We start from the raw sequence: 20,027 nt of genomic DNA, 5'->3' as shown, positions 1-20,027 counted from the left end.
AAATTTGAGAATATAGCTGTAAACAAGAGGTAGACGTACAATACAGGTGTCTTCGTTATAAAACTGGAGACTTGGCAAGTATGTATTTGAGAAAGAAACATAGTAGAACTGAAAACTAAAATGCTAAAACTTTATATTTAAATTAATTACATGCTTCATTAGTTAAACGCATAATGAGAATTTAAAAATTTAGCACATAACAATAGTACAATTAATTATAATCTATTAAAAAAAATAGCCTAAAACCAGGCAATCTCATCAAAAAATATTACACTACAACTTTTTACATATTTAAGCATTAACACAAGTAAAAACAAAATTTATCGAGGCTGGGATAACCAAGTTGGTAGGGCATTGCAGCCAAGTCCAAAAGGTTGAATTTCTGTCAGCCAAAGACTGCCTGAGTAGTATATATTAACTGGTGCACATTAAATCTGTCATGTCACAAAGTCCTCTACATTCTCATAACAAATCAATACCTGAATAGGAGATTGATTGTTTTCTGGTTTAAGTAAAAATTACAATCTATGGATGAATGAATGATAAATGGGTCATGCCTGTAAATTAGGCTGTGACGTGTATGCGGCTGAAGTCATATTCTTGGACATAGATGTTGCTACCGAAAAAAAGAAAGGCACCCTCTTTCTCAAATTCACTTGGTTTCACCAAGCAGGCTTGATCACCATAACAACAACACAAAATCTATATTCACAATTACTTTTAAGAGACAAACAGAAGAATAACAGGAGACTACAAAAGATTCAAATTAATATGCAACATTAATACTATTATCACAAACAACGCACTGAATTTTTTTTGAAAGAATGAGTTTTATGGGAAAAATGCTTGATCTAAAAACATATCTGTCCCTTTTGATTTATAACTTGCAAAATTGGAGAAAATTTTAGAATAGACAAAAAAGAAGGCAGTATTAAAATTTCAGATCAATCAAAAAGTAAAATGAAAATTGTGATATAAAATTGAAAACTTACGTTATTATTCCTCACAAGCATTCCACGCAACACATTTTTTCTTTTGGCAGTAATTGTGACAGCTAAGGAGAGCTTAAAAAATAATCTTTTTTATAATCCAACCTATTATAACCCAAACAAATTATTGTTTATCAACTTAAGTTTTTCTATTTAAAATCATTTAAGAAAATTCTGTTGACTTTTAGTTGAAAAACTTTGCTCAAACGAATATATTTCTGGACAAATGTATTTGAAAAAGGTTGTTTGATTATAAAGGGAGTATACTGGTTGAAGTAAAATATGGTATATTTACATATGTTACAATATAACATTTTCATTTAAATGAGTTATAACATTAGGAACAAAATAACTAAATGTTACAGAAATTTAAAAACACAAGCACTGGTGAATAATTTCAAGCACTGGTGAATAATTTCAGTATTGACTATTCATTTCAAAAATTGCAATAATTTTGAAATTCCAATATTCTTTTTTTAAAACTTTTTTATTCTTTGTGCCTTGAGAGTGTAGGACAAAATCAATAGGCACCCCTGATCACAAGGCAACTAAATATGATGAGTGGTGATTAAAATATGGCCTACCAGTAGCCACATGATCGTCACTTTTTTTTTGTTAAAAATATACTCGGCGCATTTTGTTATTATTTGTTAGCTTTTTTTCATGAGTATGAAATTAAAATGAATATTTTATAATATTCTGAAAATTACTCTATTTAACGATAATATCTTCATTTTACAAATAAACCTTGGCGAGCCGTGATGGCTCAGGTGATAGAGCATTCGCCTTTCAATGAGGTGAACCAAGTTCGAATCCCAGCGATGGCTGCTCAACACGAATTGGCACTCCGCTTGTGGACCACAGTGCTGACATGAAATATCCTCAGTGGTAGACGGAATAATTCTAAAATATTCTAAAAAATAATTCAAACAAATAAAATATTTTAGAAAATCAACTCAGTTGTTTTTCAAAAAAATGATTTCAAACTTGGTCATTTTACATCTAATTTTATTCAGAGATGAGATCAGCTGACATTTCTTATGCAATCATTATACTTTTTCTGAAGAGGTTTTACAGTTATTATAAGGTTTTATTAGCTATTTGGAAATTGAACATTACATATGGAGAAAAAAAAATTTCTACAAAGGAAAATATTTCATTTCAACACCTATGCAATTAGCCATCGAAGCATGCAATGTCTAAAATTGTTCTATCACGTGTTGTTTTTGCTAGCTAAAAATCAGTTTTTGGTCTTGTTATTCAATGAAAATGTTTTGTTCATTGTGTGATCATTTTTTGTTCATTTAACTGAGGAAAATTATCTACACAAACATAACCAAAGGTGAAATGCTCAGACATTTAAATAAGAAATGACTACAAAACTATTTGTTTTAAATACTAAATTTTAACATTGCTTTTAGTGAAAAATAATTTAAATCTGCTAAATTTATTCCTACTAGAAGGATATTAAATTAATTACTATCTAGTTAAATCAAGTGGGAAAAATGATATAACACACAAATTATAATAAATTAAAAGTTCAACTAAAACTGCTTTGTTGAGTTGATTTGTTCTTAAATTCTAGATGTTGTTAATTATTTTAATGTAAAATGGCTTTAATATTGCTTAAACTTACTAATTAAAAAATTACCAGCTTCAATATTTTTAGACATAACAACAAAATTGTCACTTTGGAAGTAAAACAAAAATTTAAAAATTCTGCAAATTAGTTCAATGAGCATTATTATTTACAAGGTTCTTGTTAAACCATTTCACATTCAGATGTTAGAACTACACTTTCAGCAAATTCAAAACCCCTTAGTCAAAATTGAGTCAGATCACAAATGATCAAATATAGGAAATAATAGAAATAGTCATGCAGGGGTAATTGTGAGTCCAAGTAAAAATTCCGGAAAATTTCTTGAGTCAAAAAAAAAAACAAAGTTTAAAAAAAAAAACAGTTTAAATTCAAAAAAATTTTAACAAGTTTTTTTTCCTTTTACTCCATATTTCTTAGTTTACTTAAAATATATTTAAAATTTTACACATACCTATGATGACCTGGAGAAGTAATTAAAATTTACAAATTGTCTGTCTTTCTTGAGTTTATGATTATAATAACTATTTATTGATAAAAAATTTAATATTAATCATGAATATAAGTTTAAAAAGTATGCGACTCTCCCTTACAAACAAATCAAATAAATTGTGTTTTTAAGTTCCACCTTTAAAAATTTGATTTCCGGAAACTTCTGTGAACAATGATTTTTTGAAAAGTCTGGACCTTCGATTTCCGGAAACTTCCGGATCACTGTTAGCGAAAAATCCGGAAATCCAGATTTTTTCAGGAGCACAATCAGCCCTGGTCATGTATTTTTAACAGAACTCAGAGGTAGGGTAAACCAACCAGTGAAGGAACACTACCCAGTGAAGGAACATTTCATATATATTGATTAAAAATAAGAATTTGAAAGTTTTTTTTAGATTGGTTAGTAACAATAGCTTACTGCCAAACAATAGGAAGTCATCTAGCAATATTTTGGATTACCTGGTCAAATAGACTTCTCTGGAAAATTTTTTGAATCTGTTATTATCTCTGCAACACCTTGTTTCGTTGAAAAAATTATAAGGTGAGTGTTTGTATTTATATGTTTGAAGTGGAATTAATTGCATGTAGTAGTCTTATTTTTCTCACTGTGAAAAAGAGAATTCAAAATATAGTTATTGAAGTTACGTTTTATTTTTTTTAAAGCACCATAGCATATTCAAGTACTGAGATAAGGGGGTGTTTATTCACTGGATCACCAAACGATGAAAAACCAGTGAAGGAACAAGTGTTCCTTTACTGGGTTTTTCTCTCAGTTAATTAAAATAAAAGAAATTTTTTAATTTTCTTGTACTTTTAGTCATATTATACATCAAAAGTCTGTTTAAAAGACAAAAAACAACTTCTAGCCAATGAAGAAACAGGCATGTTCCTTCACTGGGAATACTTCCATTGAATGAACAGTAATGTGTGAAATATGATTTTACTTGACTCTAGGATAAGTAATTCTGCTATATAGAGGACAACTGAAATTGTGTTAAAAATTGTATGAATAATTCCTGAAATAATTTCAGTTCAAAATGTTAATTTAATAGCTTAATTTATGAAAAAATTATAATTTATATTTATTAATGGGGGGTGTAGTTACATCAAATGTTAGGCAACTTAATAAACTATGTTTACAAATCGAAAACTAATTAAATATAATCATAAAAATTTGAATAGAACATTTTTTCGCTGGCTTTTGCACCAAGAACTCCTAATAAGTTATCATTATAGGATAGCAACGTGATTATATAATTTATAAAAACTACTTGACAGTGTTAGATTTTAAAAGCAAGCTCCTCAATAAAAAACAGAGTTAAACAGTAACGATACTCAATTTCTTCTGAAGCTTGAGAGGAAAATCCCTCAAGATATGTTGCAAATTTTTAACGCAGCATTGACTGAAGAGTCTAATATCGAAAATATCCAAGAGCCTGTACTTTTTTCAATATGGAAGAAGTACGTATTAAAAGAAGACCACTTGGTTAAGTCAAACTTAAGAACTGAAGCTAGTATTGATAATGAATGCATCTTAGATATCGAATTTGAAATGAGTCCTCATGCTGATCCTCTCTTAGTTGAAAAAAGAAATGATTCTATAAGTAAAATCAGTACTTCTAAAGATCCTCTAGATATAAGTCAACCAGAGATGGATTTGCCTCAAACTTCAAGACACCTTTCCCCCGTCTATTTTCGAGAAAGGCATTCTAGAAATGTTGCTGAAAAATCAGAAGAAGTTTGGAAGAACCATTTATATTGGCCAAGTATTGATGATAAAAAGAAAGGCCAAATAAGAAGAAAAACGAATAAATTACCCTTTGCACTAACTTCAGAGAAATGGCAAAAATTTCAAGAGGCTGAAAGGTCTAAAAAAAGTCAAAACAAGAGAATGTGGAAAAGAAAAAGAAAGAAAAAATAATTAAAAAAGAAAAAAAGCTTCAAGAAATAAGAGGAAAAAGAGTAAACAGAAAGGTGATAAAATAATAATGATAATAAACAGCATCGGATGACACAATGATTTAGATTTGACTGTCAAATTATAAGAAAGAATGATTTTTTTATTTATTTTGTATTTAACATCACTTTAATTTCTAGTTCATGATTACAGAAAAAAGTTAGCATTTTACAAGTACTTGTATGTTATAATTTCACAAATAGTCTTGTTTTTATATATTTGTATGGCTAAAAAATTTATAAAGAGCATTAAAAAATAACCAAAATTAAGTGTTCCTTCACTGGGCCATTTTGTGTTCCTTCACTGGGTCTTCTTACTACTTGTTATTTGAACCTCCAAAACTTTAAAACAATATTATGTAAGTTCTCTACAATTTTTTTGCATAGTTTGCAATTAGTAACAAATATGTTGACACTGTCATTTAACTGGAATTACGAATTTTGAAATTAATATGATTTTTTAAAAGGCAAGCGAAGCTTAAGTGTTCCTTCACTGGTTAGTTTACCCTACCAACTACATTCAATATTCATTAATGTGTAACAAAAAAGTTTACGGTTTTCTAATAAGTATTTCAAAGTATACATTATGAAAGGTTTAAACTAGTGTAGTGTGTATAAGAGTGCAATCCTAATGAATAGTTGTGTGGTATAGATCTGAGAAACATAACTTTTTCTAATTGAATGGGGAATCTTTCATGAATAAACAAGAATTCTCTATTTTTGGATAAAACCAAAGTATTTGCAGTTGAAAAACATATACTAAAAAAGGAAAAAGTTTTATTAATAAAAGATAAATAAAAAAATAGTATTAATATACTTTTTAATACTGTAATGATTACATTTAAAATTCTTAGTGCATAAGAATTTCATTAATATAATTTTTTTTAAATTTATTTATGTTTGCAGGATTAAATGTAAATAATTTAAGGTTTTGGACAAAAAAGTATAAATAAAAAAGCATCTTACATGAATCTTTCTTCATTAATATAGCAATTTAAATTCGTATTTCCAATATAAAGCACATAAAGGCAAACTTTAGTTATATAAAATTTCATTTACGAAAAATCTTTAACTTGTAATTTACCTCCTTCCACAATGAGTTGCTTCTTCAATAGATTTAGTGTAGTATCAACTTATACAGATACTGGTGTATCAAAGGAAATGGCCTCACCATTTGCTGGCACAAAACATTCTTTACCTTAAAACATTAACAAAGAAAAATCAAAACAAAATATTTCAATAGTTTAAAAAAATAATAATTTCAGAGTAATATACAGAGATGTGATTCAGTATGGCCTAGTTCATCAATTTTTTTAACTCTTAAATGTAATTTTTCAAGTTCTTAAATGTTTAAAAATTTAAAACGTTGTCACCTAGACTAATACCACATTATTTTAAGCTCTTAATGATTTAATTTCAAACATTAAGATAATTTAAATAAGTTTTAAAACAGTTTCCGAATTTCTAACATTAAGACACATAATTTTTTCCAATTTATTTTTGATTGGAAGTCATTTTGGTTGGAAATACAGAAGATTTTACAGTATTAATTCAATCTGATAGTTTTTCATATTGTTTTTAATTTGTACTTAGAATTAATAAAATAAAATCTTACACAAACAATAAACAAAAAAGAAATTAAAAAAAAAAAAAAAAAAAAAAAACATTTCAAAGAATTTTTTTTCCTAGCATACATTGTTAATTTTTAGGAAACTTCATAAAATATACAAAAATCATGAGAATTTTTAATGAATCAGGATAAATTAACATTGCTGGCAAAGCTGATAACTACAAATTTATCTCTCAGAATAAAACTACATGCTGTTAAATAGCATTGCTATCAATCAAAGCAATGAAGAAACTACTTTTCTTAATCTTCTTAAACATTCTTTTAAATAAAGCATCTGAATGGAGGAGGACAGTTTGCAAAACTATTCAAAAATGCCTCTATATACACTTCAAAAAAAATTTTAATTATATTTTTGTATTTTAGAACTTAAATGAAATTTTATACCAAGTTTTTCGGTGATTTTCTTTACCAAAAACTCCATTTTTGAAGCTTTTCTGTCAAGGTTGGCAAGTTTTTGCCGAGGTGGTTAAAACCACTGGTAGAAACCGCTTAAAACTGGCATGGCAGAAACCCTTTTCTGCCACATTTGTGGCAGAAATTCAGAAAATGACATAAAAGTAAGTACTGAGATTGACATACAATAGATAATTCATAGAAAAAACAACTAAATCTTAACCAAAGTACAATTTATTTACAAAATTATCACCATTCGAAATCAAATATTACATTGTTTGCACTCTGCAGTAATCTATAACAAAAGACATGTTTCGATGTAGTTTCTGAACCTAAACAATTTCTCAATTTGCTACGCACGAACGAGAAATTAGAGAAGATTCTCTCAAGTTCAGCAGAACTAGCAGGCATTGCCTTTAAGGAACAAGCAAGATTTGTGAAACTTTCCTCTATTGCATATTTTTTTAAACTGTACCACCAGCTGGGGTAGTTGTCAAAACTTGACTGGAAAAATAAGTTTCAGGAAAAGGGGCTGATTTGTTTTGCAAAGCTATGACAATAATATATATTTACAAACAATGAATTAAAAAGTTTGTTACAGTTACATTTTTCAGTTTACTTAAACAAAATGTCATTAAGCAATTACTATAACTAATATAGACGTTTTTTTAGTTTCTGCCAGTTTTTGCCGGTTTTTACCGGTTATAACCAGTTTCTGCCACTGGCCTGGCAAAAACCAGTTTCTGCCGGCAAAAAGCCAACCCTGTTTTCTGTGCACCAGCAAGACTTCAGATGGTACACAATGTGCTGAATTAGTTGCATGATTCCTTTAGCATCAGCATGTGCACTGAACGACATATATTGCACAGACATTTTAACCTATTTAAAATATTCATATCATGAACAAAACTTCAGATCATAAATTTATTAAAACTAACAACTAAGTTAATAACTAACTTATAATCTGGCGATTTCTAAATTCAATTTTCTTGGCACCGCTAATGACTTTATGACCAATCGTTCTAGATACACAATAACGTGGCATAATTAACTATAAAAAAAAATATGAACAATTTTGATTTAAACAAATATTCTTAACATATGCATAATTTCTAAAAAGTCACTTAAAATAAAGTAGCCCCTTACTTGGCCACAATTGGGTACAAGGAAAAGATTCATCATATTAAAATGCATTTTTGCCAATTTACGCTCTTTGCAAGATCGATTTTCTTAAATGAGAATTGAAAAATCACTTACAAACTTAGTTATGGTTAAATTTTTTCTAAATTAAATTTAGGAATTCAATAATGAAATATTGCAGGGCACCATTGCCGAACTAGATTTGCCATCACTTTACAAATATAAATATGAAAAAAAATAAATATAAAAATTACAATGTAAATATAAAAATTACTTTGTAAATATAAAAATTACAAAAATATAAAATCCTACAGAAAAATTGGAGAAATAGGTAGCGTTGAAAATGTAGGTTATAACGAGACTTATGAAAGCCATAAAAAATATAAGCATGTTAGTTCCAACTTGCTAATTATGATTCAGGGGTCTGTCCAGACAGTTTGTGAAAGGTCCTGTTTTTGTAAAATTGTGAAAAAACTATGCATAATTTGCGAATATAAAATAGTCACATTCTTTTCAACCAGAGTCCCGCTTTTGTGCAAATAGGGTCTTGTTATTGCAAAAATTGCTAAAAACCTTTTCAAGAAGTTTTTAAATTGTAAATAGATACAAGTTTCTGCTCAACAATTGCTGCTGCTAAATTAGAGATGCAATACAAATATTTGGAATTTAGCCTATACTACTCAACACAGAACATTCATTTCGGACGAATAATGGTAACAAAATCACTCACATTTTTAACAATTTCAACTAACATATCCTAAATAACACAACTTAGTAATGTATCACGCACGTGTTACACATTAAGTAAACACCAAAATCTCGGTATATAACATTACATTAATTTCTGGGAAAATGCCACACTTTAATTATAAAAATTATTGCAATTGACACTTATAAAAAATAATGATAAAGGAAAGAAAATAAAAAAGTCATCCATAAAAATTACTAAGCAAAAATAAAAAAAACTGAAGGGCAGCTCTCTCTGAACTAACTACTTGTTTATAATTTAGAGATATTGAAGGTATTCATCAATATTTTACAGTGTATTTTCAAATCTTCCTTTTCGGAAAGTATAAACTATGAATTTCTAAACATTCTACTTTTTTTTATCTAACTGGTTAGTCAAATTTTGAGCAGCCAGGCTTTTACTGTATATCCATAAAATGAAATATGTGACATGGAATTCAAAATTCAGGAAGAAAAGCTTTTTTAATTTTTTAATATCACAAGTTACATTATTTCTATAGCTACAAAGTATGGTTACGAAATCCAATTTAATGTTTACTTTTGCTGCCATAAAATAGAAACTTTTCTAACTAATATTAAAGTCCCTTGGGAAATTGCAACAACTTTCACTTTTAACACATTATTTCATTTTTCATCACTATTGTTTCAGAATTATTTAAAAGAAAAATCAGATTATCTATCTAATTTAAATACAATTTTTAATTATTTAATCAAACTCAAATATATATATATATATACATATATATATTATATCATATATATATATATATATATATATATATATATATATATATATATATATATATATATATATATATATATATATATATATATATATATATATATATATATATATATATATATATATATATATAAATTTTTGCACTACAAAAAATGATAATTTGAAATAATTTAAAATTTTTACCAAGAGTTAGGTCTTATTTCACAACAAATAAAAACATGTTACGTGGAATGAGGAGTTATACTTGAGCTCTAATGATTAAGAAAAATGATTCTGACATACATGACTATTGAGAATATGTTTACTAATACTTGTAAACACAAATAAATTAATAAATAAAGCACTAACCATGTTATTTGCATTTGGAATATTTGAACAGATAATCCATAGTGCAACATTCCTGGAGTTTCAAAAACAACCATAGGACCAGGATTATCTATATAAGCACAGTCAAAGGGCTGAAACAGAATTATGCAATTCAAATTATTAACCCCAAAAAAAGTAAGTAAATGTTTAAAAATGTAATCTAAAAAGATTTTTTTTAATTCCTCATAGTTAATGTACATAGATTCTTGGCAGCTATCTATCATAGATTTTGATACAAACAATAGATATTTTTACCAGCCTAAGCCCTGACGTCTTTTTTTCAAGTCACTTAAAAACTTGCCTTATTATAAATGTAACTATCGCTGTACTTATAATTTTACCCTAGTGCAATTATCATTTTTTAATCAAGAATTGATTTCATACTCAGTATCTACAAGTGTCACAGCTTGAACAAAGCTATTTGTTCAAAGCACTCTTGAGTAGGAAAATATTGACAAAGCTCTTTGACATTCACCCCATTTCTGAAAGTTTATACAGACGGTTTATCTTGAATCTCTCCAGAAAAGCAAAAAATTTGAAATAATAAGGTCTTGAGTTATACAGGTACTTAAAAAAATTAAATTTAATTAAGAAATTTGATGATTTAATTGTTTTTAGTAGAAATTTATAGGCATTTCTGTAAATTAATTATACCACATATATCTATTTACATAAAACTTTTTAACATACCTTTAACACTGAGAAAAATCTTTTTAAAGATTTTTGATGTCTAACCTTCTTTGTTTGTTATGGTGTTTGAGCACTTGTGCTTGATTATTAGAAATTCGAGAAACAGAGGTTTTGAAAGAAAACATTTCGAGATAGACATGGAAAATACATTGATTTTAAGTAAATGTGAGGAATTTTAGAAATTTTGAGATATAGAGGTTTTCGAGATAAAGAGGTTTGAGATAAACAGGTTTAACTGTAATAATAAAGGTCTTAGTTCAAGATTGAAGCTAATTTGACATGCTCAAGTTGAAAAAACATGAAAAAATTAACATGACATAATACTGTCGTAAGTATTACTAAAAATTTAATATGGGGAAGCAAGCCCAGTCTCATCCTAATCAAGAAAAAAAAAGATGATTTGTTTAACATCAAAAAGAAACTTCATAAAAATTCTTTTCAAGCAATAAACAAAGCTCATAATTCTTAAGCAAGAATAAAATTATCTCAAAAACCCAGTAAATGAAAAGTTTTAAAACAGCTCTCTTAAGAAGACATAAAAAAAATATTAGAACCATTGGAACAGGAAGGTATTACAATTGCATTGAAATGACGTAATATTAGCAGATTTCGGCATAGTTTCAAATATTAAAAATGATCGACTAACGACAAAAAATTGCGGAAGAGTCACATGTATGAAAACGTTTCGTTAACGCGATTTAGTGAAGGTTTCAAAATTAAAATTGTAGAACTCACTTTAAATTTTCGGTTGCAGTGAAAATTTTTTTGGATTATACATTTTTATTCGGGGAGTCAGAGAATCAATGGTCTTGAAATACACGGAATTTTATTAAAAAAAATCACATGATCTGCTCCTAAACCTGAAGGAATGATACAAAAACCCCGGGCGGTACTACCCGAATACAATCAGCCCAGCAGAGAAATATAAAGGGAGAAAAAATTTTGAATTATTAATAAAATTTTAAAACTGGAATTATGAGTGGAAGTTATTATAAAGCAAATCACTTAATGTATTGAGATATGGACATTGAATAAAAAAAAACACCATATATTATTGTAAAAAATTTATACTCAAAGTGCTACACTTGATGAAATATAAAAATACTAAAATTAGATACTCACAATGATAAAATAAAAATATTTTCAATGAAAAAAAAAAGACAAAATATTTTATCAGTTTAAATTAACTACCTTGATATGTTTGAAATCAAACATATTACGGTGCACAAATATTTTCTTGATTTTTTGGTTGGTCCAAGTTGTGAGCATCTTATAAAAGATGGTAGTCTAAATGAAAAAAGAATATTAGAGTGAAGAATTATTATTTACATTTTAAAATCAATAATGTAGGTTTTTTTATATCAATACATTTACTTTTTCAGTTACACCAACAGCAAAATAGATGGGTAATTTAAGATTCATCTTCTCCCAGTAAGTTTCAAGAAGAATGCACATCTCTTGACCTGGACCCAATGAAAAAATCGGAATGAAAACCTAAATGAAAAATAATAAACATTTATGTACAGATAATAAAATGCATTCAAAATTTATGAGTAAAATGAATTTGAAAAAAATTCATACAAGCTTACACCTCTTTGTTAACAATCTAGTAGCACAATTATAATAGTTTAAGTATATATATATATATATTGAAAATGTATACCTATTATTGAAAATGCCATATATTTGTCTCCTCATATCTATTTCATTATTTGTAAGAATAAAAAAATAAAACTGAAAAATCTGTAATGGAAACTTTTTATTCTGTTAATTCTCTCGTAATTTATGTAAATAATTTAACGCTGATAAACTTCTTTCAAAAATCGAAAGACGACATATTCTTTTAAGAATAAAAAATTTGTTATTAACCCCTTAACGATCGGTTAATTTTCAAGAAAACGGTCACAAAAGTGTCTATTTTGCCAAATACTCGTATTTGATTAGTGCTAGCATCTAGTTTAAAATAAACTATCTACTTACAATTACTTTAAAAATATCCTGGTACTGCTATATGGTGTGTAAAAAGAGAAATAAAATGTTTTCCGGGCAAAAGAAATGAATTAGTTTTATTCTTATTGGCGCATTACTACTGAACACTCCAGCCTGTCAATATCACGGGAGCGAGAAACAGCAAACGAAAACTCACCTCGTATTTTCACGGGAGCGAGAAGGAAGCGGTTAAATTCCAAAATAATTGGTAGCAGAAAAAAACTTTAATTTACAAGAAAAGGATAAATATATTGTATTTCTTTAATTTAATATTTCAGAAACTATTATATATATATAGAAGGATATATTTCTTAATATACTTATAGAAGGATAAATTTCTTAAGCCTACAAGGGATATTCAAAACATTGTTAAATTTCACATTAAAAGAAGAAAAAAAGAGGCTTTAACGGCTTTTCCTCATAATTTATTAATGTCACCAATTTCTCATAGTAAGAGGAATTTTTTTCTAGATCACAGACTAAAAAGTACTAGAAAAAAAGTATATATATATTTTTTTTAACAAAGATTCCTTTTTACAATATAAAAGCTTTGTATAACTAGTATTTCACTACACATAAAAGGTATAGATTCTAAACATTTCTGTAGTTCTACTTCAATGTCCTGGATCCTAATTACTTCTTAAATTTTAAACCAGTACAAATAATTAATAACATAACATGTTATTAAAAAAAAACTACATGCATTTAATCTAGATAAAAATTAAAAAAGGAAGAAGTATTTTTTATGACAAAAAAAAAACTTATGATCAATGATTTTTCATTCCATTTCTATTAATTAACTGCAATAAATGCTATCTTAAGAACTTCTCTAGACACTAGTCTTTCATGTCGGCATTTGCTACATTGAAGTAATTAGCATCATCCATTAAACAAGTAGCAGTTGTTTAAATGAGAATGCTTAAAAATGTATAAAAAATAAAAGACATTTTGGCTTTAAAATATATTCAAACTTGAAATTCTTTAAAACTAAATGATTTTAACTACTAAAAAAGGGGGTCTTTTGTGTTTATAAACAATTTTTTTAAAAAAACAACACATAATAGTTTTTATTTTTAAAGATATGATACCCATAACTGGGTAGAGTATCTTATCTTTGCATCTATTGTCACCAAGACACACATCTATTGTTACTAATTCCTTTTAAATTAGGCTTTTCCAAACCATTTAAATTAAAATCGAGTTAAAAACAACAACAAAAATTAGACTGCTAAAACAGAATCCTTGTCAAATAGACTTTTCTACCTAATTCAAATTAAAGAAAAGTTTAGAAAGAATAAAAAAAAAAATCAACTGTGAAAATGGAATCTTTGTTAAACAGAATTTTTTACAATATTCAAATTGAAAATGATTAAAAAAGCGAAAGCACATGAGAATCACAGACATAGTAAAACCACCAATAGTAAAATGTGTTTTAATTCACGATACTGTGTTAAATATAGGAAAATTTTTTACAACATATTATACAGCTATAAGTAAACAGGGTGCTTAGCCAAATATCTCAACAAAAAATAAACACCTTTTGAGTACTTTTTAAGCAATCAAAAAATATTTTTAAACACTATATATACATTAACAAAATGCAAAATAATTTTTAAAGACTATACATGATCATGATAAAAATAACTAGTTTCTGACAAAGAACTCTTTTCTTGATTATATCATCCACCGTAAAGAGATCGAGAGATTTTTCGGTTCGATTTCAGAGGGCGGAAAATGAAGTCTGAAATTGAGAATACCTTGCAAACTGCAGCAGAGTTGCACACGAGAGTGCAAAAATCTCACCGAACTCAGCTCAGCCCACATTTGCACTCCCAAAAATTTCCTCAAATATGTAACATGATTGGCGCTATCATACTTTATGGTTCGACGGTACACGAGATGGATTGCGGTTGAATGAATTGTGAAAGCATTAAATAGAACAATGTGTCAACCACTCTTTTGCATTATATGTAGCGAAAAAAGACATGGTAAAGAAAAAAAATCTCATTTTTGAAAAGGTAAAATTAAGCACGTTTTATAAACACTTTTAAGGGTTTTTAAAAAACGAAAATCCAAAATAAGCACCTTTAAGCACTTTTTAAAAAGAATTCACTTTTCAGAGAATATTTTGCAGCAGGAAAGCTCAGCCTAACAGGAACTGGCAAGATCTGGTAACAAGAAGCACAATATGAGAAAATGTTCTAGAGAAGGCCAAAACAAATGATGATGATAAATACAACAAATTTAACGGTTTACTCAAGTTTATACCCAAAATATAAATATTTGCTTTAATCTTATTCTGTATCAAAAAATACAGCTTTGCATGCACGTCACAAATGAACAAGCAAAATTTGTTACGTAATAGAACCAATTTAACCTCTTTCCTGGTTATAACTGATTGATTGACCTGGTTATAAAGATTGAGGCAAATGTTTTCACTGAAAAGAAAACAGTTTATAAGTTCAGCCTAACAGGCATTGTCTAATGCCCTTTTAAACTTTGATTCCTTTTAGACCCTTGGAAGGCACAATATAACAAAGAATTATTGTAATTTCATGTTAATTAGCATGAGAATTAGATAAATTTCAATAATGAACATCCACAACACTGAAGATAATTAAGGAAATAGGAAGTTGTAAACTTACTTTACCACCTTTTTCGACACAGTCATGTACTTTGGTCAAAAAATCTCTTTCTCTATAACATTTTGAGTCTCTAATTGTAGTATCATCTGTAGAATCTGTAATCAGCAGGTCTGGCCTGCATTTATCAATCCACCCTGGCCCCAAGTGACGATCTGGAGTGGTGCTAAAATCCCCCTAAAACAGAAATTAATCTGAATACACGATTCTACATGCTTAAACCTATGATGTATTTCAGAATATGCACAAACAGAAAACACGCGTTGAAATGTAAAAACATAAATGTGGATAAAAGAAACCGCATTACAGATACACCTACACTTTAAGAAATAAACATAATTTAAATTTTAAAGAAATAAACAGCAAATATTTTTATAAATTTGTCAGCTGCATTTCACCTCAATGTATTGCAGTTTATAGTACTATATAAGCAGACCACTTGCAGTGCATAACTATAGTAGTTTACTCAGATAGTACAAATTTCCTTGTTTATCTGTTAATTCCTATTTCCAGTAAAGATAAAAAAAAGTTATTTTATTTTCTACATTATTTCAAAATTTGTAACTAGATTTTCAATTAACAACTATCTCATTCAGTTTAAAAGGTTTAATTAAATATTAAAATGAATTACAATTTGCTAAAAAAAATAATAGTTAACTTACATATAAGCTAAAATGACAAATATAGGTATTTCCCTAGTAATGTTATTTATTATTCGTAAAAAAAATTAAGCTTACATCAACTTTAATTTCATTTTTTTGTGTTACAAAATTTATTTATTAAAACAATAATAATAATAAGAAAATAGGGAGATGGATGAGTTGCAAAAGGTCTTCTATTTCAACATAGGATGAATTTGGTTCTTGATAAGAGGTCAACTTAGACATAACATAAACTTAGTAGGCTTTCCTGTATGAAAAAGAAACTGAAATAGTTCTGACAAGTATGGGAAGTATTGTGTTGTAGAAATGCAAATCAATGTGAATAAAATAAATTTTTTACAGACCTTCCAAAAATAATTCTAATAATAAAATTATAATACTTAAAGCCTAGCCTTCCTCCCATTTCAAAAACACAAAAGCTCAATCAAAATAAATATAAGAAACAATAAACCAATTAATTATTTACAATAACAATAGTTGAGAAAAAAATACTTACTGTGTAGACTACTGATTGTGATCCTACTTTTATCAAAAACATTGCAAAACCCAATACATGCCCAGCATAATAAGCTTTGATTTCAAGGTCATCAACAACCTGCATAAACAATATTTTATTTTAGGGTGCATAGTCAGACTTTTCAACAAAAAATAAGCACCCTTTAAGTACGCTTTAAGCACTCAAAAAATATTTTTAATCACTTTAAAAAAATCATAATTAGGATCTGTGCACTAATAAAAATTATTTTTTTCTATTGTTTAAAGTTCTTAATTTATAAGCATAAAATCAATAAAATTCAATAACATTTTAAAAAACTTTACATAAACATGATAAAATAAGTAGTTTCTGATAAATATTGAAGAGAAAATTGTTTTTTTTTTTTTTTTTTTTTTTTGTAATTTAAAACTCCAATCAACACGGCAAAGAAAAAATCTCTTTTTAAAAGATAGAATTAAACACTTTTTTCAAATCCCGAATAGAAGAAGCATCTTTAACAGCTTTTAAAAAACATAAATAAAAAATAAACACCTTTAAACACTTTTTAAAAATGCTACGCAATTAAATAAAGGAAAATTTAATTTTTCATTAAATAAAGGAAAATTTAATTTTTCATTACATCCCCAAAAATATTTTGAATTAATAAATAAATATAGTAAGAATATATAATAACTCATTTATACAGCAAAACTGAAAATCAGCGCCTTAGTTATGACTGGCTGGTCTATTATGTTACAAAAATAAATTAATAAAAGACCAATTTTTTAAAAATTTATACTGTAAGCCATAAGCACTTGACCTCATTCTTTATTAATTGATAAATTTTTTTGTTTGATTTCAGTAGTTATCATAAATTTTGAAAACATTTCAGTAGTTATCATAAATTTTGAAAGGGAATATTGAAAGGGAGTTTTGAAAGGGAATTTTGAAAGGGAGTTATGTTTTAATTATGTAAATACTTTTCAATGTAAATGCTTTTAACTAACTATTGTAAATTCTTGCAGGTTTTTTTTTTTCTTTGCCTAAGCATTTTACTCAAGTAGGAAAAAAAAGTGTAGTAAAAATTAAAAATTAACTTTAGAAAATCAGTAAGAATCTGGCACAAATATTTCAATTTTTTTTTTTAATTTTTAAATAACTTCACATAGAAATACTTATAAATTACGTTATTTTATGCCAAATAAAAAAAAAATTGATGTAGCTTTTCTCCTTTGTGTTCACTCATAAGACTATAACCTGAAACAAAATTTCAGAGTCATGCTAATGTCAATACAGTTATTTACTTGCCTTCAGTTAATATTTATGCGGTCTCATAATAGAAAAAATAATTATTAGTAAGTAATTTTAAAAACTGAATAAATAAAATTAACATGTTAATGTATTAGGAAGTATTTTTTCTTAAACTGATTTATATGCTACAGTGTAAAGTAGAAAGCTAAAAGTCCTGCCTGATGATATCCTCTTAAATTTGCTTGAAGCATTTCTGAAATTTATAAATTTAGAATAGGGTTTAAACTTTTATAAATGGCATACCTTGCATCCTAACCAGGATAAGACACTATTCTTGCACATTCAGAATGTAATGGGATAAACTGGATGAAATGGAAGAAATCCTTAATTATCACAAAGAATAAAATTAAAATTTATGAAATTCATTGAAACTAAGTTTTTAAACAGGTTTTGTTCATTTATATTGGATTTGTAAATTTAATATAAAAGATAAAATTATAAATTCCACGTTTACATTTATTCATAAAACAAAAAATTAAAGAAGATAAGCTTTATTAAGCTAAATTTATTAAGTATTATTCTATACTTATATTTTATTCTATACCAATTAAGAGTAAAAGATATTAATACAAATAAAATTAATTTCAATTAATTATCATTTGTTTCAACGCTTTCATAATATGCAATTTCACTTTTTATGTCCTAATCACACTTAAGTTTACAGCATTTAATTTATGATAAAAAAAAATTTTTCCAAATGAAAATCAATAAATGATATGTATTTATTTAAATAACAAAAAAAGAAAAAAAAAATATGCTTCCTTCATACCTGTAAGAATTATAAATTAATAACTCTCTAAAAGATTAGGAATTAAATGACAATACTAAATATAAAAAAAAATATTATGTTATTTACTTAGTAAAATATATTAATCCTTGTTTAAAGTTACTGATTAATTTAAACATACAATTTTAAATGAGAAAAAGAAAGCCCCCTCCCCTCCAAGAGCAGTTTTGCTTCGTTGGAGTACAAACTTCATGATCTCGTTTAAACTTAGTATACAGAAATAATAAAACATGCTAGCATTTAATTTATACCCCTTTGAATATCCTACTAATATAAAGCTATATTTCTTTTAATTTATTAGTGATCGAGCAATTTATTAGTAATTGGTAAAAATAATTATTATTTACAGTTTTGAAAGATTGTGGGAAAATATATTTACGCTTTTAGCTTACTTGTTTTCTATGACGTTTTTTTTTTGTTTTTTTGGAATTCAAATTCTATAAGGGTTCAAACTATTAGGTAAACATCTTAAAAAGGAGCAAAAACAAGAATAAATAACTTAATAATAACAAGAATAAATAACAAGAACAAATTTCCCTTGCTATGGATGGTGTTTTCAATATAAATGTTAACAATAACAATCTTGAGCTCCATACTGTTTGTCTAAGATCTGCCAGACATTCGTCTGGAGCTGTGGCGGTAACAATGGTAACTATGGCTCTAGTTCCACAAACAAACACAACATACATATGAACACAAACATAATGGTCTTGTATGGATACAGAACCTCCTATCTAAGTTGAATTAAAATTTACATTATAATTAAAGTACTTAGGACAAAATTGTATTTAAGTTTAAGTTAAATTAATTTTTAAATACGTTAAAACATTTAGATGAGTACATGATTGTCAGAGAAGAGACATGTACTCTGTTCTGAATGTACAGAAGTGTACAAAATGTACAGAAAGTTACAAAGCAAGAAAAATGCGTTGTGCACCTTGATGGAAGCATATCAAGTTTTAAAGCAGATGCATCCAAAGATAAAACTTGGCAAATCTAAGTTTGCTGTACTACGACCTATCCAAATTTTATGCGTAGGTAAAACACCATATAATGTGCGTATGGGATATTCATGAAAATGTAAATTTACTATTAAAATCACACAGTTGTGTACCTAATAATTACTAAATATAGCGACTTGTAACAGTCGCTAAACTGATTCTCTAACCATCATTGAACAGCCGACCCAAATTTAAGTTTTCGGCTACCAATGTTCATCTCTGTAGCCTTGTAATTTTGAATCCAACCCAAAATACAAGGGAACTGGTATTAATTTGTTATGAGAACTTGGAGGACTTTGTGACCCAACTGATTTCACATGCACCAGTCCCCCATTTAAAACACTGGGATTCTTTTGATGTTATAATAGACAAGTGTAAACAGTTTAAGGGAAAAATAGGGTAGTTAATTTTGTTGCCC

The 20,027-nt window shown here is 27.2% G+C and overlaps 1 pseudogene across 1 annotated transcript in view; it reads right to left on the bottom strand.

Annotated features, from left to right (window-relative positions):
• The window catches only part of LOC147812594 (integrator complex subunit 11-like), a 42,801-nt pseudogene extending 26,165 nt beyond the window's left edge, over positions 1–16,636 (bottom strand). Inside the window, exons 1-7 of the transcript XR_015433435.1 lie at positions 16,532–16,636; positions 15,377–15,550; positions 12,117–12,236; positions 11,934–12,029; positions 10,035–10,144; positions 8,015–8,108; positions 6,119–6,232 (exon numbers count right to left, since the gene is read on the bottom strand). The product of XR_015433435.1 is annotated as an integrator complex subunit 11-like (transcript). The remainder of the gene's footprint in view (positions 1–6,118; positions 6,233–8,014; positions 8,109–10,034; positions 10,145–11,933; positions 12,030–12,116; positions 12,237–15,376; positions 15,551–16,531) is intronic.
• Positions 16,637–20,027: the final 3,391 nt, after the last annotated feature.

The sequence above is a fragment of the Parasteatoda tepidariorum genome, chromosome 4, assembly GCF_982258835.1.
Source record: "Parasteatoda tepidariorum strain Cologne lab strain chromosome 4, Ptep-v5.0, whole genome shotgun sequence".
NCBI classification, from domain to species: domain Eukaryota; kingdom Metazoa; phylum Arthropoda; class Arachnida; order Araneae; family Theridiidae; genus Parasteatoda; species Parasteatoda tepidariorum.
This window is presented reverse-complemented; position numbering and strand designations above follow the sequence as displayed.